Genomic DNA, 21,124 nt, shown 5'->3' with positions numbered 1-21,124 from the left:
GTTACTTGACCTTTTCCCTTTGCTGCTCATAATATTCTGTCTTTAGTCTATATGTTTTGTGTTTTAATTATTATATGGTGAGTGGACTTTATTTTTATCCAGTCTATCTTGTGTTCTGTAAGCTTCTTCGATCTTTGTAGGGCTATCTTTCCTTAAGTTTGTATCATTTTGTTTAATGTGTTTTCTTTGAGCTGGAGTTCTCCTTCTATCCCTATCATTCTTAGGTTTTGAGTTTTGATGTTTTCCCAGATTTACTGGATGTTTTGTGTTAAGAATTTGTTAGATTTAATGTTTTCTTTGGCTGATGAATTTATTTCATATAGCTATGTTCAACCCCTGAGATTCTCTCTTCCATCTTTTCTATTCTGTTGATGCAATTCTTACAGTGGCTGTCTGAGTCTCTGGGAACTGTTCTTGGTCTGCTCTGTGTCTCATGCTCTCTTGCTCTGTTCTCCTGGGTTGCTCTCACAGCTTGTGCTTTAGAGTTCTGCTCTTCCAGAGGTCCTGAGTTCAATTCCCAGCAAACACATGGTGGCTCACAACCATCTGAGAAGAGATCTGGTGCCCTCCTCTGGCATGTTAGTATAAATGGAGGCAGAAAGTTGTATACATAATAAATTAATCTTTAAAAAAAATAAAGAGGGAAACTGACAATAAAATACTTTAAAAGAAGGTTGACCATTTAACTTCTGAACAGGTTGTTAGTGGTAGTTAAGATGACTATAGTGATTAAGAATGTTAATAGGTATTTGATAAACCGATCTAGGTTTGGGTCTGAGTGTACATATCATATAGAAAATTCTATAATTGATCATGTGACGAATAGGGCTACAGGTAAGAAAACGATTGAGAAAAGGTCAAATTTTAGGCTTAGTGAGAGTTTAACAGCTCTTGCATGCTTTCTGGGTAAATAAGGATATTTATATCCTATCTTCAGATTCACAGTCTGGTATTTTTTTAAACTATATTAATATAGTGTGGAGCCCATAATTAGCTTAGGGTTAATAGTAAGTAGGACGAGAGGTAAAATATGGATAGCTATGAGTGTCGATTCTCGTGTGTGTGAAGGTTGTAAGTTATTTATATGGTTGGTTAGTTTACCCCGTTGTGTGGTGACAATTATGTAGATCGAGTAAAGGGAGGTAACAAGGATGTTTGTTCCTAGTAGAATAATGGATGGATTTGATCAAGAGAATAAGGAGATTGTAATTATTAGTTCTCCAATTCAATTGATTGTTGGTGGTAGGGCAAGATTAGCTAAGCTTGCTATGATTCATCATGTGGCCATTAGAGGGAATCCTATTTGTAGACCTCGGGCTATGATTATTGTTGGACTATGGATGCGTTCATAGTTTGTGTTTGCTAGAAAGAACAATAGGGAGGATGTTAAACCATGGGCAATTATTAATGCTGTAGCTTCCATAAAACTTCCTGGGGTTTGGATTATGATGGCGGCCATGACTAGGGCCATTTGGCTGTCTGAAGAATAAGGGATGAGCGATTTTAGGTCCATTTGTCGGAGGCAGATGGAGCTGGTTATAATTATTCCTCATAGTGACAATAGGATAAAAGGACAGGCTATATATCTAGTTACTGGGTCTAGAATTATAGAGATTTGTATGCCATATCCCCCTAGCTTTAGTAGAATTGCTGTGAGGATCATAGATCCTGCAATGGGGGCCTCGACATGGGCTTTAGGGAGTCCTAGGTGGACTCCATATGGGGTAGTTTAACTATAATTATATAATTATATAATAATACAAGCTAGTCATAGGATGATATTAGACCATGTTTGGTTGATTGGTGAGGAGCTTTTTAGTGTTATTAGGGTAAGATTTAATGTTCCTGTTGAGTTTTGAATGCAGATTAAGGCAATTACTAGGGTGATGGATCCTACTAAGGTGTAAAATAAGAAGTAAATCCCTGCGTTAAGCCGTTCTGTTTGGTTCCCTCATCATGTCATAATAATAAGGGTTGGAATGAGGGTGGCTTCAAATGGGACATAGAATATGATGAGTTCATTGGCAGAGAATGTCATGATAAGTAGAGTTTGGAGGTACACTAGTAGGGAAATGTTTAGTTTTTTGATATGATTTTAGCTGGCCAGGAATATTCGTGGAAGTTGTCTGGTTGTTAGGACTAGAAGTGGGACAGATAAGGGTTCTGCGGAGAATATGGTAGAGAAGCTCAGGCTGTTTTCGTTGTTTTGTCATAAAAGGTTAATAGAGACAAGGTTAATTAGAAGGCTATAGGTTGTCACCATTGATCCATACTTTTTTGTCACTTGAAAGTCAGGTTAGGGGTAATAGTATGAATGATAGGAAAAATAATTTTTAGCATTGTAGAAGGTTTAGGTTATGTACGAAATCAGAGCCATAGGTGTTTGAAATTTTTGCTAATAGGGCTAGCCCTACAGCTGCCTCACAGGCAGCAAATACTAAGATAAGATAATGATGGGGATTGGGAATATAATTATGGAGTGTGTGTTTAAGGGTATGATAAATAAGGATAATATTATACCTTCTAGGCAGAGAAGGGTAGATAGTAGGTGCAATTGGAATATAAGGGTTCCTAGGAAAGAAAAAGTAAAGGACAGGGTAATGTTAAGTACGGCAGGTGTCATTTTTGGTAATTATGATATCATCATAATCTAATGAGTCGATATCATTAATGTCAATGAAACTAATTACCAGTTATTCTGTTCATTCTAAGCCTTTTTGTGTCCACTCATAAGCTAGGCCGAGGGCTAGGATTGTGATGAGGATAAATGAGGGAAATTGTATCGCTCAGGGTAATGGAAGGAGTTAATGCGATTTCAAGATCGAAGAGTAGGAAGGTGATCGCTACTAGAAAGAATTTCATTGAGAAGGGTAGTCGAGCTGAGCTTATAGGGTCAAATCTGCATTCCTATGGGTTGGCTTTTTCAGTATAGATGTTAAAGTGAGTAAGTCAGAAGGCTACGGGAATTAGGGTTATGGCTAGGTTGATGTTTACTAGTAAGATAAGTATTATGTTAATTACTTTCTTTTAGGTTGCACTAGAACTAACTGATTGAAGTCAGATGCACTGATTATACTAAGAAAGTATGATCCTCATCAATAATCAGATACATATAGGAATAATCATGCTACATCTACCAAGTGTCAATATCGTGCTGCTGCTTCGAAGCCAGAGTGGTGTTTAGATGTGAAGTGGTATTTTAATTGTCGTGGGAGACAAATAATTAGGAAGGTGGAGCCAATGATGATGTGGAGGCCATGGAATCCAGTTGCCATGAAGAATCTGGATCCGTAAATTCCATCTGACATAGAGAATGGTGTTTCGAAATATTCTGAGGCTTGTAGAATGGTGACATAGACTCCCAGTATGATTGTGATAAATAGGGCTTGGTGTGTGTTATTTCGTTTGCCTTCTATTAGGCTGTGGTGGGCTCATGTGATAGATACTCCTGATGCTCGTAAGACTGATGTGTTTAGGAGTGGAACTTCTAGAGGGTTAAGAGGTGTAATTCCTGTTGGTGGCCAGCAGCCCCCGAGGTCATGGGTTGGGGCTAGGCTTGAGTGATGGAATGCTCAGAAGAAACCTGCAAAGAGAAACACTTCCGGAGATGATAAATAGGATTGTTCCGTAGTGTAGGCCTTTTTGTACAATAGGTGTGTGATGTCCTTGATAAGTGCCTCCTCGGATTACATCACGTCATCACTGATATATAGTGAGTGAATTACCTAGGAGTCCTAGTGATAGAAGGATAGCTGAACTGTAGTGGAATCATATAACTAAACCTGAGGTTAGCAGTAGGGCAGAGAAGGGCTTGGGTTTACTATATGGAAAGGACGAGTTTGGTGGGTCATTAGGTGTTATCATGTAGGTAGAGGCTTACTAGTAAGGCAAATACGTAAGCTTGAATTACGGCTACGGCAAACTCTAGGATAGTAAAAAGGGCTAAAATGATGAATGTGATTGTAGCTGTTGGTGGGCTAATGCTGTGAGAACTACTGTAGCACCATTGATTAAGTGAATTAATAAGTGACCTGCGGTGATGTTAGCTAGGGCTATGGGTTAGATGAATAAGCTGGTGGTAGGGGGCTGGAGAGATGGCTCAGCGGTTAAGAGCATTGCCTGCTCTTCCAAAGGTCCTGAGTTCAATTCCCAGCAACCACATGGTGGCTCACAACCATCTGTAATAGGGTCTGGTGCTCTCTTCTGGCCTTCAGACATACACACAGAAAGAATATTGTATACATAATAAATAAATATTTAAAAAAAAAAAATAAGCTGGTGGTTTCAATAATGATTAATATAGGAATGAGGGAGATAGTGGTACCTTGGGGTAGGAAGTGGGCTAACGAGGCTTTTGGTTTATGGCGGAAGATGAGGATTACGGCTCCATCTCATATTGGGATTGCTATTCCTAAATTTGTTGATAATTGTGTTGTTGGGGTGAATGTGTGTGGTAAGAGTCCTAGAAGGTTAGTTGAGCCAATAAATATAATTAAGGATACTAGTAGGAGTGATCGTGTGCGTCCTTTGGGTGAGTGGATTAGCATTATTTAATAATGAGTTTGAGTAATTGTTGAAATGAGTGGAAGCGGTTTGAGACCAGTCGTTTGGAAGAAGTTATAAAGTATTGATGGGAGTATAATAATAAGTACGACAATTATTGTAGGGGTAATGAAAAAGGCGAATAAATTTTCATTCATTTTGATTCTCGCGGATTGTTTTTTTAACATTTATTTATTTATTTATTATGCACACAATATTCTGCCTGTGTGTATGTATGCCTGCAGGCCAGAAGAGGGCACCAGACCCCATTACTGATGGTTGTGAGCCACCGTGTGGATGCCAGAACTCGAAATCAGGACCTTTGGAAGAGCAGGCAATGCTCTTAACCTCTGAGCCATCTCTCCAGCCCTTTTTTTTTTATTTTTTATTTATTTATTTTTTTTGCTTGCTTTTATAAGTCTAATTGACTTGACTGGATGGAGTTTGTGGGACGTTGTGAAGTGAGATTTTTAGCTGTATACGAATGAACAGTGTGATTGTCGTTGACAGGACCGTAATAAATCATGTGGATGTATCCAGTTGTGGCATTCACTATGGAGACTAACTATCTCTAACTTTAACTTAAAAGGTGAACGCTCTAAGCTTCATAATGTAATTAGATTATTGATAAAGATCAATCTTCAATATCATTTGTGGCCCATTGTTTTTACTGTGAGGGCTAGGTTGTTAATTTCGTCTATTATGTACAAGATTTGTAAGGAAGGCAGGGCAATTAGAATCAGGATTATGGTGGGTAAGAGGGTTCAGATCGTCTCTACTTCTTGGGTGTCATACTGGTAGTATGAGTTAGTTCTGTTGTCTTTATGAGATTACTGATATCTAGTACTAAAAACACCATTCTAAGTGTCTGGTCATGAAAATTTATTAATTCTTCTACAATAGGTGAAGAAGCATCTTTTTAAAAATATTTATTTATTTATTTTATTTATTTATTATGTATAAAGTATTCTGTCTGTGTGTATGTCTGCACTCCAGAAGCGGGCACCAGACCTCATTACAGATGGTTTGTGAGCCACCATGGGGTTGCCGGGAATTGAACTCAGGACCTTTGGAAGAGCAGGCAATGCTCTTAACCTCTGAGCCATCTCTTCAGCCCCAATGAGGAGGAAGCATCTTGTAAGCCTACTTGGAATGGGTAAGCCATATAAGATAGATAGAGTTTAGTCTATAAATTAACTTTGACAAAGTTATGTAATTTATTTACTAATATCTCATTGAGAAAGACATAGAGGCTATGGTGCTGGCTTGAAACCAGTTTTAGGGGAGTCGAATCCTTCCTTTCTTATTTTACCTTAACGAAGGTTGTCTCTTATTGTGGCCAATGTAAAGTAAGCTCGTGTGTCTACGTCAGGTCCTACTGTGAACAATAAATCCTAGGAATCCCATAGATATTATAGCTCAGACTATTCCTATGTATCCGAATGGTTCTTTTTTGCCTGAGTAGTAGGTTACGATATGGGAGGTGATGCCAAAGCCAGGGAGAATAAGAATATGTACCTCTGGGTGCCCAAAGAATCAGAACAGGGGTTGATAGAGGATGGGGTCGCCCCCTCCATCTGGGTCGCAGAGAGTGGTATTTAGATTACGGTCTGTAAGAAGTATTGTAATTCCTGCGGCTAGAATAGGGAGGGAAAGGAGTAGAAGGACAGCAGTGATTAGGACGGATCAGATGAATAAGGATCAAACTAGTTCAAACTGGATAAAACCAGTGTAGACAGGTTAAAAACGGGATCAAACTGGATCAGACCTGTTCAAACTGTTTCAAACTGGATCAAACCAGTGTAGACCGCTTATTGTGTCATCGCTGGTGGTTTCATATTGATGATTGTGTAGTAATGAAGTTAATTGCCCCAAGAATTGAGGGCACACCTGCTATTTGTAGTGAAAAAAATGGTTAGGTCAACTGATGGCCCAGCATGTGCTAATGGAATGTAAAAACAGTTCAGCCTGTTCCTGTGCTGGCTTCTACTATTGCTGATGCCAGTAAGAGGAGAAACGATGGGGGTAAAAGTCAGAAACTTATATCGTTTATTCGTGGGCATGCTATATTTGGGGCTCCAATTGTACGTGGGACAAGTCAGTTGCCGAAGCCACCGATTGTCATTGGCATAACTATGAATGAAATTATTATGAATGCATGGTTTGGAAGCCAACCCTAACCCTAACCCTAACTCTAAACGAACCCTAACCCTAAATCTAACCCTAAACCCTAACGCTAACCCTAACCCAAAACCTAACTCTAACCCTAACCCTAACACTTATTGCAATACAGATCCACATTTCCAAGATGATACCTGTCTTAACCCAAACGCTAACCTTAACCGTAACCCTAAGCCTAACCCTAACCCCTAACCCTAAGCCTAACCCTAACCCTTACCCAAATCCAAACCCTAACACTAACCCTAACCCCTAACGGTAACCCAACCCTAACCCTAATCCTAAACCTAACACAAACCTTAACTGTAACCATAACCGTGACTCTAACCCTAATCCAAACCCTAACCCTAACCCTAACCCCAAAAGTGAACACAACCCTGACCCTAACCTAAACCTAACGCTAACCCTAACCTTAACCGTCACCATAACCCGAACCCTACACCTATACAAACCCTAACCCTAAACCTAACACTAAAGCTAACCCTAACCCTAATTCTAAACATAATCCCCAACCCTAACCCAAACCTAAGCATAACTCTAACCATAAACTTAACCCTAACTCTAACCAGAACCCTAAACCTAACCCTAAAGCTAACCCTAACCCAACCCTAACCCTACTCATAACCCCTAACCCTAACCCTAACCCTACCCTTAATCCAAACCCTAACCCTAATCATAACCCCTAAACCTAAACCTAACCCAAACACTAACCCTAACACTAACCCTAAAACTAAACCTATCCCTAAAGCAAACCGTAACCCGTAACCCTAACCCAATCATAACCCTAACTCTAACCCAAACCCTAAACATAACCCCTAACCCTAACAAAAAACCTAAGAGTAAATCTTAACCTAAACCTAACCCTAAACCTAGCCCTAACCCTAACCCTAACCCTAACTCTAACACTAATGCTAACCCTAATCCTAACACTAACCCTAACCCTAATCCTAACCCAACCCTAACCCTAACTCTAACCCTACACCTACCCCTAACCCTACCCCTAAACCTAACCCTAACCCTAAACCTAAACCTATCCCTAAAGCGAACCGTAACCCGTAACCCTAACCCAATCATAACCCTAATTCTAACCCTAACCCTAACTCTAACCCAAATGCTAACCCTAATCCTAACACTAACCCTAACCCCAACCCTAACCCAACCATAACTCTAACCCTACCCCTACCCCTAACCCTAGCCCTAACACTAACGCTAACCCTAACCCTAATGCTAACCCTAATCCTAACACAAACACTAACCCTAACCCTAACTGAACCCTAACCATAACTCTAACCCTACACCTCCCCCTACCCCTAACACTAACGCTAACCCTAACCCTAACCTTAACCCTAACCCCTAACCCTAACCCTACCCCAAACCCTTACACTAACCCTAACTCTAACCCTAATTCTAACCCTAATCCTAACACTAACACTAACCCTAAACCTAACCCTACCCCTAACCCTAACCCTAACCCTAACCCTAACCCATACCAACCCTACCCAAACCTAACCCTAACCCTAAAGCTAACCCTAAACCTAACACCTAACCCTAACCCAACCCTAACCCTAACCATAAACCTCACCGTAACCCTAACCCTAACTCTAACCCTAAACCTAAACCTACCCCTACCCCTACCCCTACCCCTACCCCTAACCCTAACCCTAACCCTAACCCTTAATGCAATACAGACCCACATTTTCAACATGAGAGCTGCCTTAATCCAAACCCTAAACTTAAACGTAACGCTAACCCTAACACTAAACCCTAACCCAAACCTAACCCTAGCCCTAACCCTAACCCTAAACCTAAGCATAACCCTAACCCTAACCCTTACCCTAAACCTAACCCCTAACCCTAACTGAACCCAAACACTAACTCTTACCCTAACACTAAACCTAACCCTAACAAAAACACCTAAAACTAACCTTAACCCTAAGGCCAACCATAACCCTAACACTACCCCTAATCCTAACCCTAACCCTAACCATAACCATTAAACCTAACACAACCCTAACCCTAACCCTACTCCTAACAATAACCTCTAAACCTAACCCTAACCATAACCCTAACCGAACCCTAACCCCTAACCCTAACCCTAACTCTAACCCTTATCCTTACCCTAATACTAACCCTAACACTAACCCCTAACCCTAACCCAACCCTAAACCTAACTCTAACCCTAACCTTAACCCTTACTCTTACCATACCACTAACCCTAACCCTAACCCTAAACCTAGTCCCAAATCCTAACCCAAACTTAACCCTAACCCTAACCCCAACACTAACACTAACCCTAACCTTAGCAACTAACCCTAACTCAAACTTAACCATAACTCTAAACCTAACCCCTAAACCTAACCCAACCCTAACCCTAACTCTAACTCTAACCCTAATGCTAACCCTAACCCCTAACGATAACCAAACCCTAACCCTAAATCAAACCCTAACCATAACCTTAACCCTAACACTTACCCTATCCTAACCCTAAACCTAAGCACTGACGCTAAACCAACCCTAAAGCTTACTCTAACACTATCGCTAACACTAACCCCTAACCTGAACCCTAACACATTCCCAACCCTAACGCTAACACCTAAAACTAACCCTAAGCCTAACTCTAACTCCTAACCCTAACTCAACCATAAGCCTAACTCTAACCCTAACCATAAACCTAACTCTAACACTAACCCTAACCCCTAACCCTCACCCAACACTAACCCTAAACCAAACCTTAACCCTACCGCTAACCCTAACAATAACCCTAAACCTAACCCCTAACACTAACCCAACTATAACCCTAACCCTACCCCAAACCCTAACACTACCCCTAACCCTAGCCCTGAACCTAACACAAACCCTACCCCTAATGCTAAATCTAACCCTAACCCTAACCCTAACCCTCACTGCAACAGAGATCCACATTTACAAGATGAGAGGTGCCTTAACCCAAATTCTAACCTTAACCGTAACACTAACGCTAAACCCTAACCCTAACCCAACCCTAAACCTAGCCCTAACCTAAACCTAGCCCTAACCTAAACCTAAAACTAACCATAACCCTAACCCTAACCCTTACCCTAACCCTACCCATAACCCTAACCGAAACCTAACAGTAACTCTAAACTAACACTAACCCTTACCCCTAACCCTAACACAACCCTAACCCTAACTGTAATGCAACCCCTAACCCTAACTCTAACCCAAAACCTAACCCTAAAAATAATCACTAATACTAACCCAACCATAAGCCTAACTCTAACCCTAACCTTAACTCTAACACTAACCCTAACCCTAACCCTAAACGCTATACCTAAACCAACCCTAACCCTAAATCTAACCCTAACCCTAACATTAAACCTAACCCTAACCCTAACATTAACTCTAACGCTAGCCCCTAACTCTAACCCTAACCCAGCGCCTAACCATAACCCTAACTCTAACACTAACCCTACTCATAATCCTACCCTGAAACATAAAAATAACCCTAACCCTAACTGTAAACCTAACCCTAACCCTAAACCTAACCCTACCCCTAAACTTAACCCTAACCCCTAACCCTAACGCAACCCTATCCCTAACTCTAACCATAACCCTAACCCTAACACTAGCCCTAACCCTAAGCCAACCCTAACCCTAATCCTAACCGAACCATAACCCTAAATCTAACCCTAACCCTAACACTAAACCTAAACCTAACCTTAACCATAACCCCTAACCCAAAGCCAACCCTAACACTAACCCTAACTCTAACCGAACCCTAACCCTAAATCTAACCCTAAGCCCTAAACTAACACTAACCCAAAACCTACCCCTAACCCAAACCCTAACCCTAACCCTAACACTTATTGCAATACAGATCCACATTTACAAGATGATATCTGCCTTAACCCAAACCATAACCTTAACCGTAACCCGAAGCCTATCCCTAACACTAACACCTAACCCTAACCCTAACCCTAACCCTTACACAAATCCAAACCCTAACCCTAACCCTAACCCCTAACGGTAACCCAAACCTAACCCTAATCCGAAACCTAACACTAAACCTAACTTTAACCGTAACCCTAACCCTAACCCTACCCCTAATATAAACCCTAACCCTAACACTAACCAAACTCTAACCCAACCCCTAACCCTAACTCTAAACCTAACCCTAACACTAAAAATAATCCCTAACACTAAGCCAACCCTAAGCCTAATTCTAACCCTAACCTTAACCCTAACACTAACCCTAACCCTAAACCCTATCCCTAAACCAACCCTAACCCTAACTCTAACCCTAACCCTAAACCTAACCCTACCCCTACCCCAACCCCTATCCCTAACCCCTAACCCTAACGCAACGCTATCCCTAACTCTAACCATAACCCTAACTGTAACACTAGCCCTAAACCAAAGCCAACCCTAACCCTAACCGAAACCTAAGCCTAAATATTACCCTAACCCTAACCCTAACCCTAACCTAACCCTACCCCTACCCCAACCCCTATCCCTAACCCCTAACCCTAACGCAACGCTATCCCTAACTCTAACCATAACCCTAACTGTAACACTAGCCCTAAACCTAAGCCAACCCTAACCCTAACCGAAACCTAAGCCTAAATATTACCCTAACCCTAACCCTAACCCTAACCCTACCCCTAATACAAACGCTAACCCTAAACCTAACCTTAAAGCTAACCCTAAACCATATTCTAAACATAATCCCCAACCCTAACCAAACCCTAAGCATAACTCTAACCCTAACCTTAACCCTAACTCTAACCCTAACCCTAAACCAAACCCTAAATTTAACCATAACCCAACCCTAACCCTAAACATAACCCCTAACCCTAACCCTAATCCTACCCCTAATCCAAACCCTAACCCTAACCATAACACGTAAACCTAACCCTAACCCAACCCCAAACCCTAACCCTAACCCTAACCCAAAACCTATCCCTAACCCTAACCCTAACACTTATTGCAATACAGATCCACATTTACAAGATGATAGCTGCCTTAACCCAAACCCAAACCTTAACCATAACCCTAAGTATAAGCCTAACCCTAACCCCTAAGCCTAACCCTAACCCTAAATCTAACCCTAACCATAACCTTAACCCTAACACTTACCCTATACCTAACCCTAACCCTAACCCTAAGCACTGACCCTAAACTAACCCTAAAGCTAACTCTAACCCTATCCCTAACACTAACCCCTAACCCGAACCCTAACCCAATACCTAACCCTAACCCTAACCCCTAAACCTAACCCTAACCCTAACTCTAACCCCTAAACCTAACTCAACCATAAGCCTGACTCTAACCATAACCATAACACTAACTCTAACACTAACCCTAAACCTAACCCCTAACCCTCACCCAACAATAACCCTAACGAAAACTCTAATCCTACCCCTAACTTTAACAATAACCCTAAACCTAACCACTAACGCTAACCCAATTATAACCCTAACCCTACCCCAAACCCTAACACTACCCCTAACCCTAGCCCTGAAGCTAACACAAACCCTACCCCTAAGGCTAACCCTAACCCTTACCCTAACCCTCACTGCAATACAGATCCACATTTACAAGATGAAAGCTGCCTTATCCCACACTCTAACCTTAACCGTAACCCTAACCCTAACCCCTAACCCTAACCCAACCCTAACCCTAACCCTAACCCTAAACCTAAAACTAACCATAACCCTAACCCTAACCCTTACCCTAACCCTACCCCTAACCCTAACCCTAACTGAACCCTAACACTAACTCTAACCTAACACTAACCCTAACCCCTAACCCTAACCCTTACCCCTAACCACAACACAACCCTAACCCTAACTCTAACCCAACCCCTAACCCTAACTCTAACCCTAACTCTAACACTAAAAATAATCCCTAACCCTAACCCAACCCTAAGCCTAACTCTAACCCTAACCTTAACCCTAACACTAACCCTAACCCTAACCTTAACCCTATCCCTAAACCAGCCCTAACCATAACTCTAACCCTAACCCTAATATTAAACCTAACCCTAACCCTAACCTTCACCCTAAACATAGCCCCTAACTCTAACCCTAACCCAGCCCCTAACAGTAACCCTAACCCTAACCCTAATCCTACTCATAACCCTACCCTGAAACCTAAAACTAACTCTAACCCTAAACGAAAACCTAACCCTAACCCTAAAGGTAACCCTACCCCTACCCGTACCCCTATCCCTAATACCTAACCCTAAAGCAACCCTATCCCTAACTCTAACCATAAGCCTATCCCTAACACTAGCCCTAACCCTAAGCCAACCCTAACCCTAACCCTAACCCTAACCGAACCCTAACCGTAAATTCAACCCTAAACCTAACACAAAACCAAAACCTAACCATAACCCCTAACCCGAAGCGAACACTAACACTAACCCTAACTCTAAATGAACCCTAACCCTAAATCTAACCCTAAGCCCTAACCCTAACCCTAAACATAATCCCTAACCCTAACCCAACCCTAAGCCTAAATCTAGCCCTAACCTTAACCCTAACCCTAACCCTAAACCCTATCCCTAAACCAAACCTAACCCTAACTCTAACCCTAACCCTAACATTAATCCTAACCCTAACATTAACCCTAACCCTACCCCTAAGTCTAACCCTAACCCAGCCCCTAACCGTAACCCTAACCCTAACCCTGCACATAATCCTACACTGAAACCTAAAACTAACCCTAACCCTAACTGTAAACCTAACCTTAACACTAAACCTACCCCTACCGCTACCCCTACCCCTAACCCTAATTCTAACCCCTAACCCTAACCCACCCTATCCCTCACTCTAACCATAACCCTAATCCTAACACTAGCCCTAACCCTAAGCCAATCCTAACCCTAACCGAACCCTTACCCTAAATCTAACCCTAACCCTGACTCTAACCCTAAACCTAACCCTAACCATAACCATAACCCCTAACCCGAAGCCAACCCTAACCCTAACCCTAACCGAACCCTAAGCAAAAACCTAACCCTAAACCAAAACCTAACCCTAACACTTATTGTAATACAGATCGACATTTGCAAGATGATAGCAGCCTTAACACAAACCCTAACCTTAACCGTAACCCTAAGCCTAACTCTAATCCTAAACCCTAACCCTAACCCTAACCGTTACCCAAATACAAACCCTAACCCTAACCCTAACCCCTAACGGTAACCCAACCCTAACCCTAATCCTAAACTAACCCTAACCCTAACCTTAACCGTTACCCTAACTGTAACCCTAACCCTACCCCTAATCCAAAACTTAACCCTAAACCTAACCCCTAACGTTAACCCAACCCTAACCCTAACCTAAACATAACCTTAACCATCACTCTAACCCTAACCCTAACCCTACCCCTAATAAAAACCCTAACCCTAACACTAAACCTAACCCTAAAGCTAACCCTAACGATAATTCTAAACATAATCCCCAATCCTAACCCAACCCTAAGCCTAACTTTAACCCTAACCTTAACCCTAACTCTAACCCTAAAGTAACCCTAACCCAACCCTAACCCTAATCATAACCCCTAAACATAACCCTACCCCTACCCCTAATCCAAACCCTAACCATAACCATAACCCCTAAACCTAACCCTAACCCAACCCCAAACCATAACCCTAACACTAACCCTAAACCTATCCCTAAAGCTAACCGTAACCCGTAACCCTAACCCAATCCTAACCCTAACTCTAACCCTAAACATAAACCCTAACCCTAACCCAAACCTAACAGTAACTCTAACCCTAAAACTAACCCTAACCATAACCCTACCCCTAACCCGAACTCTAAACCTACCCCTACCCCTAACCCTCCCCCTAACCCTAACTCTAACCCTACCTCTACCCCTAAACCTAAACCTAGCCCTACCCATAACCAACCCTAACCTTAACTCTAATCCTACCCCTACCCCTAACCCTACCCCTAAACCTAACCCTACCCATAACCATAACCCTAACCCAAACCCTACCCCTAACACTACCCCTAACCATAAACATAAACCTAACCCCTAACACTAACCCAAACATAAACCTAACTCTAACCCTAAACCTAACCCTAACACTAACGCTACCCCTAACTCTAAACCAAACCCTAACCGTAACCCTAACCCTAACCCTGAACCTAACCCTACACCTAACAATAACCATAACGCTAACCCTAATCCTAACACTAACCCTAACCTTAACCCTAACACTAACTGAACCTTAATCCTAACTCTAACCCTACTCCTAACTCTACCCCTAACCGTAACGCTAACCCATACCCTAACCCTAACCCCTAACCCTAACCCTAACACTAACCGTAACTCTAACCCTAATGCTAACCCTAATCCTAACACAAACACTAACCCTAACCCTAACCCTAACCCTAACCCTCATTCTAAACCTAACCCCTAACCCAACCGTAACCCAAACCAAACACTAACCCTAAACCTAACAATAACCCTAAAAACTAACCCAAACCCAACCCCAACCATAACCCTAAACCTCACCGTAACCCTAACCCTAACCGTAACCCTAAACCTAAAACTACCCCTACCCCTACCCCTAACCCAAACCTAACCCTAACCCTAACCCTAAATCTAACCATACCCCTAAACCTAACCCTAACCCTAAATTAAACCCCTAACCAAACCCTAACCCTAACCCAAACCCTAAACCTACCCCTACAGCGAACCCTAATCCAAACCATAACCATAACCCTAACCCCTAACCCTAACCCTAACCCTAACCCTAACCCAAACCCTAAGCCTAACCCTATCCCTAACCCTAACACTAACACTAACAATAATGCTAACCCTAACTCTAACCATAACCCTGACCCCTAACCCTAACCAAACCCTAAAACTAATTCTAACACTACCACTAACAATAAACCAACCCCTAACCCTAAACCTAACCCCTAACCCTAAACCAAACCTAATCCTAACGATAACACTAACCATAAACCTAACCCCAACCATGATCCCAAACCAACCCCTAACCCTAACCCTAACCCTACCCCTAACACTACCGTACCCCTAAACCTAACCCTAACCTAACCCGAACCCTAACCCTACCCGTAACCCTAAACCTAACCTTAACCCTATCTCTAACCCTGACGCTAACCCTAAATCTAACCCTAACACATAACCCTAACCCAACCCTAAAACTAACTCTAACCCTAACCCTAACCCTAATCCTAACCCTAACACTAACCCTACCACTAACCCTAACCCCTAACCCTAACCCTAATCCTAAATCTAACCCTAAACCTAACAGTAAACCTAACCCTAACCCTGCCCCTAACCCTAACACTAACCCTACCTCCAACGCAAACCCTAACCCTAACCCCTAACCCTAACCCTACACCTAACTCTAACACTAACCCTAACCCTAACGAAAACCAAACCCTAACCGTAACACTACCCCTAACCCTAACAGAAGCTGATCTTAACTCTAATCATACCACTACACCTACCCCTAACCCTACCCGTAACCCTAACCCTAACCCTACCCCTAACCCTAACCCTTACCCTAACACTAAGTCTAACCCCTAACCCTAACCAAAACCTAACCCTAACTCTAACGCTAAACCTAACCCTAACACTAACCCTAACCCTAACCCTAACTCTAAACCAAACCCTAACCGTAACGCTAACCCTAAATCTAACACTAACCCTAACCTTAACCCTAACCCTAACCATACCCCTAAACCTAATACTAACCCCTAAAACTAACGCAACCCTAACCCTAACTCTAACCCTAACCCTAACCCCTAAACCTAAACCTAACCCTACCCCTAAGAGTAACCCTAACGCTAACACTAACCCTAAACCCTAACCCTAACCCAAACCTAAGACTAACTCTAAACCTAACCCTACTCCTAACCCTAACCATAACCCTAACACTAACGCTAAACCAAACCTAACCCTAAACCTAAACCTAACCCTATATCTAACCCGAAAACTAACACTAAACCTCACCCCAAACCCTAACCCAACCCTAAACCTAACCCTAACCCTAAAACTAACACTACCCCTAACCCTAACCCTAACCCCTAACCCTAAACCAACCCTATCCCTAATATAACCCTAAACCGAACCCAAACCCTACCAGTACCCCTATCTTTAACCCAACATTAACCGTAACCCTAATCCTAACTCTAACCCTAAACCTAGACCTATCCCTACCCATATCTAACCTTAACACTAATCCTACCCCTAACCCTACCCCTACCCCTAACCCTACCCCTAACCCTAACCCTACCCGTAACCATAACCCTAACCCAAACCCTACCCCTAACACTACCCCTAACCCTAACCCTAAACCTAACCCCTAACACTAACACAAACCTACGCCTAATTCTAAACCAAACCCTAACCGTAACCCTAACACTAACCCTAAACATAACCCTACACCTAACCCTAACCCTAACCCTAACGTTAACCCTAATCCTAACACTAACCCTAACCATAACCCTAACCCTAAACCTAACTGAAACTTAACCCTAACGCTAACCCTATTCCTATCTATACCCTTAACCCTAAAGCTAACCCTAACCCTAACCACTAAACCTAACCCTAACCCTAACACTAACCGTAACTCTAACCCTAATGCTAACGTTAATCCTAACACTAATCCAAACCCTAAACCTAACCCAACCCCTAACCCTAACCCTCAACCTAAACCTAACCCCTAACCCAACCGTAACCCAAAAAAACCACTAAACCTAAAATTAACACTAACCCTAACACCTAACAATATCCCAACCCAACCCTTACCCTAAACCTCACCGTAACCCTAACCCTAACCCTAACCCTAAACCTACCACTACCCATACCACGAACCCAAACCTTACCCTAACCCTAAACCTAAACCTAACCCCTAACCAAACCCTAACCCTAACAGTAACCTTAATTCTAACTATACCCCTAACACTAACCCTAACCCTACCCCTAACAGTAACCCTAACCCTAAAACTAAACCTAACCCTAACACCTAACCCTAACCCAACCCTAACCCTAACCCTAAACCACACCGAAATCCTAACCCTAACCCTAACCCTAACTCTAAACCTAACACTAACCCTAAACCTACCCCTAAACCTAACACCTAACCCTAACCAAACCCTAACCCTAACCCTAAACCTACCCCTACCCCTACCCCTAACCCTAACACTAACCCCTAACCCTAACCCAACCCTAACCCTGACTCTAAACCTAATCCTAACCCTAACCCTAAACCTATCCCTACACCTAACTCTAACCCTAACCCTAACCCCTAACCGTAAACCAACCCTAACCCTAACCCTAAACCTAACAGTAACCCTAACTCCTAACCATAACCCTACCCCTAATCTCACCCTAACCCTACCCCTTACCCTAACCCTAAAAATAACCCTAAACCTAACCCTTACCCCTAAACCTAACCCAAGCATAAAACTAACTCTAACACTAACCCTAACCCTAACCCTACCCTACCACTACCACTACCCCTAAGGCCAACCCTATCCCTAAACCCTAACACTTACTCAACTCTAAACCTAACCCTAACCCCTAACCCTAAACCTAACCCTACCCCTAACCCTAACCCTAAACCTAACACCTAACCCAACCCTAATCCAAACCTAACCCAAACCCTAACACCTAACCCTAACCTAACCACAATCCTAACCCTAAACCTCACCGTAACCCTAACCCTAACCCTAAACCTAAACCTACCCATAACCCTAACCCTAACCCAAACCTAACTCTAATTCTAAACCTAACCCTAACACTAAACCTAACACTAACCCTACCCCTAAAACTAACCACTAACCCTAACCAAACACTAACCCTAACCCTAACCCTACCCCTAACCTAACCCTAACCCAAACCCTAACCATAACCCTAAACCCTAACCCTAACCCTAACACTAACCCTAACCCTACCCCTAACCCTAACCCTAACCCTAAAAATAATGCTAACCCTATCCATAACCCTGACCCTTAACCATAACCCAACCCTAAAACTAACTCTAACCCCACCATTACCCCTAACCCTACCCCTACCCCTAACCCTACCCCTAACCCCTAACACTTACCCAACCCTAACCCTAACTCTAACCCTAACGCAACCCTAACCCTAACTCTAACCCTACCCCTAACCCTAACGATAACCCTAACCCTAATCCTAAGGCTAACCCTAAACCTAACCCTAACACTAAACCTACATCTAACCCCTAAACCTAACCCAAAACTAAACCTAACGATAACCCTAATCCTAACCTAACCCTAACCGTAACCCTACCCGTAACCCTAAACCTAACCCTCACCCCATCTCTAACCCTGACGCTAACCCTAAACCTAACCATAACCCTAACCCCTAACCCTAACCACAACCCCAAAACTAACTATAACCCTACCCCTAACCCTAATCCTAACACTAACCCTACCCCTAACCCTAACACTAACCCTAACACCTAACCCTAACCAAAACCCAAACCCTAAATCTAACCCTACACCTAAAAGTAAACATAAACCTAACCCTAACCCCTAACACTAACTCTACACAAAACACTAACCCTAAGCCTAATCCTAACTATAACCCTAATACTAACCATAACACTAACCCTAACCCTAAACCTACACATAACCCGAACCCTATCCCTAACCATACTCCTAACCCTATCCCTAACCCTAACACTAAGCCTAACACCTAACCCTAACCAAAACCTAACCCTAACTCTAACCCTAAACCTAACCCTAACCCTAACACTAAACCTTAACCTAACTCTAAACCAAACACTAACCTTAAGCCTAACCCTAAATCTAACCCTACGCCTAACCTTAACCCTAACCATAACCCTACCCCTAAACGTAATCCTAACCACTAACCCTAACCAAACCCTAACCTTAACTCTAACCATAACCCTAACCCTAATCCTACCCCTAACAGTAACCCTAACTCTAAACCTAACCACTAACCCTAACCCAAACCTAACACAAACTCCAACCCTAACCCTAACCCTAATTCTAACCCTAACCGTACCCCTAACCCTAATCCTAAAAGTAACACTAACCCTAAACCTAACCCTAACCCAACCCTAACCTAATGATAACACTAACCCTACACCTACCCCTACCCTAATCCCAAAACTACCCATAACCCTAACCCTAACCCTGCCCGTAACCCTAAACCTAACCCTAACCCTATCTCTAAACCTGACGCTAACACTAAACCTAACCCTAACCCCTAACCCTAACCCAACCCTAAAACTAACTCTAATCCTACCGCTAACCCTAACCCTAACCCTACCACGAACCCTAACCCCTAACCATAACCCTAACCCTAACCCTAAAAGTATCCCTACGCTAACAGTAAACCTAACCCTAACACTATCCCTACCCCTAACCCTAACCCTACCTCTAACCCAAAACCTAATCCTAACACCTAACCCTACCCCTACACCTAACCCTAACCCTAAGCCTAACCCTAACCCTATCCCTAACCATAATGCTAACCATAACCCTAACCCTAACCCCTAACCCTAATAGAAGCTAACCTTAACTATAATACTACCCCTACCCCTAACCCTAACCCTAACCCTACCTGTAACCTTAACCCTAACCCTACCCCTAACCCTAAACCTAACACTAAGCCTAAATCCTAACCCTAACCCAAACCTAACCCTAACTCTAACCCTAAACCTAACACTAACACTAACCCTAAGTCTAAAGCAAACCCTAACCTTAACCCTAACCCTAAATCTAACCCTACTACTAACATTAACCCTAACCATAACCCTACCCCTAAACGTATTCCTAACCCTTAAACCTAACCCAACCCTAACACTCACTCTAACCCTAATCCTAACCGTAATCCTAACCTCAACCCTAAACCTAACTCCTAACCCTATCCCAACCCTAACCCTAAACCTAACGCTACCACAAACCCTAAGCTTAAATGTAACCCTAACCCTAACCAAAACCCTAAGACTAATATTAAACCCTAACCCTAAGCCAACCCTAACCCTAACCCTACCCCTAACAGTAACCCTAACGTTAACCCTAACTCTAACCCCTAACCCTAACCCAAACCTAACACTAACTCCAACCCTAACCCTAACCCTAATTCTAACCCTAACCGTACCCCTAAACCTAACCCTAATCCTAAAAGTAACGCTAACCCTAAACCTAACCCAAACCCCTAACCCTAACCCAATCCTAAAACTAACTCTAAAACTACCCCTAACCCTAACACTAACCATAACCCTACCACTAACCCTAACCCTTAAACTGACCCTAACCCTAAACCCTAACACTTACCCAACCCTAACCCTAGGTCTAACCCTAACCCTACTGCTAACACTAACCCTAACCATAACCCTAAACCAAACTAAACCTAAACCAACCCTATCCCTAACCCT

This window comes from Microtus pennsylvanicus, chromosome 8 (assembly GCF_037038515.1).
Source record: "Microtus pennsylvanicus isolate mMicPen1 chromosome 8, mMicPen1.hap1, whole genome shotgun sequence".
Classification (NCBI taxonomy): Eukaryota; Metazoa; Chordata; class Mammalia; order Rodentia; family Cricetidae; genus Microtus; species Microtus pennsylvanicus.
This window is presented reverse-complemented; position numbering follows the sequence as displayed.